Below are 823 nucleotides of genomic sequence, written 5' to 3' on the forward strand. Positions count from 1 at the left end.
AAGGGTAGTTGGGATGATCCTCAACACGGCCTCAGTCCCCATCTTTGCCCCTTCCCCCCCTTGATAACAACAGGATTGGAGAGGAAACAAGAAGGAAAATAACCTAAAACTTGAAGGAACTTGAAACCAACTTGTATCTAAAACCTACTTTATTAGAATAATCTTACATTTTGCCATGACCTTATCTGGTAAAAAAGGGGTAGGTAAAATTTGTAAATGTAAAAGATCAGAGATTTTGAGCTGCTTTTTTAGAACCTAAATCTTCCAAGTTCACATTTGTTATCCATCTTTTTAGACTGGATGAAACTTAGTATATGTTTTGACAGTATACTCTTTGATCATACAGTATAATCAAAAACTATACTCCATTTACAGCTTTTTGATAAATCAAAATTACTAATGATTATATGCCCTGTTAACAATTCTTTGCTCAATTACAAGGTCACACATGACCTACCAAGTTCTCTGAGCAAATAAATAACACTGTTACTTTCATGCTATTATCATAACACCTTGACAAAGTTCTGATGGTAAATTATTTCCATAACCAAAGAAATGGTTTTAATTTGAATGTTAAAGATTCATCATGAAATACATATAATTCCATGAGTGCCAATAAAACTCTGAAGTGCTCTAAAATATAGTTTCCTTAGGGCAACATTAAATCTAGTGCAAAGGTGACTTTGCATAAAAATGGTCATGGGTAAATATGTCGTAGCTCACAGAAGTCTTTAAACTTTAAGGAATAATCACTTAAAAACTGAAGCTACCAAATAATGATTAAGATTAATAACTGATAAGTGCATTTAAATTTTGCTTTTTA

The 823-nt window shown here is 32.1% G+C and overlaps 1 protein-coding gene across 1 annotated transcript in view; it reads right to left on the bottom strand.

The window, feature by feature from the left end:
- Positions 1–134: 134 nt before the first annotated feature.
- LOC119587869 (protein DEK-like) overlaps positions 135–823 on the bottom strand; it is a gene marked incomplete at its 5' end in the record, with an annotated part of 2,573 nt that continues 1,884 nt past the window's right edge. Inside the window, 1 exon segment of the mRNA XM_037936572.1 lies at positions 135–823.

Source organism: Penaeus monodon, chromosome 23 (genome assembly GCF_015228065.2).
Source record: "Penaeus monodon isolate SGIC_2016 chromosome 23, NSTDA_Pmon_1, whole genome shotgun sequence".
In the NCBI taxonomy this organism is placed as follows: Eukaryota; Metazoa; Arthropoda; class Malacostraca; order Decapoda; family Penaeidae; genus Penaeus; species Penaeus monodon.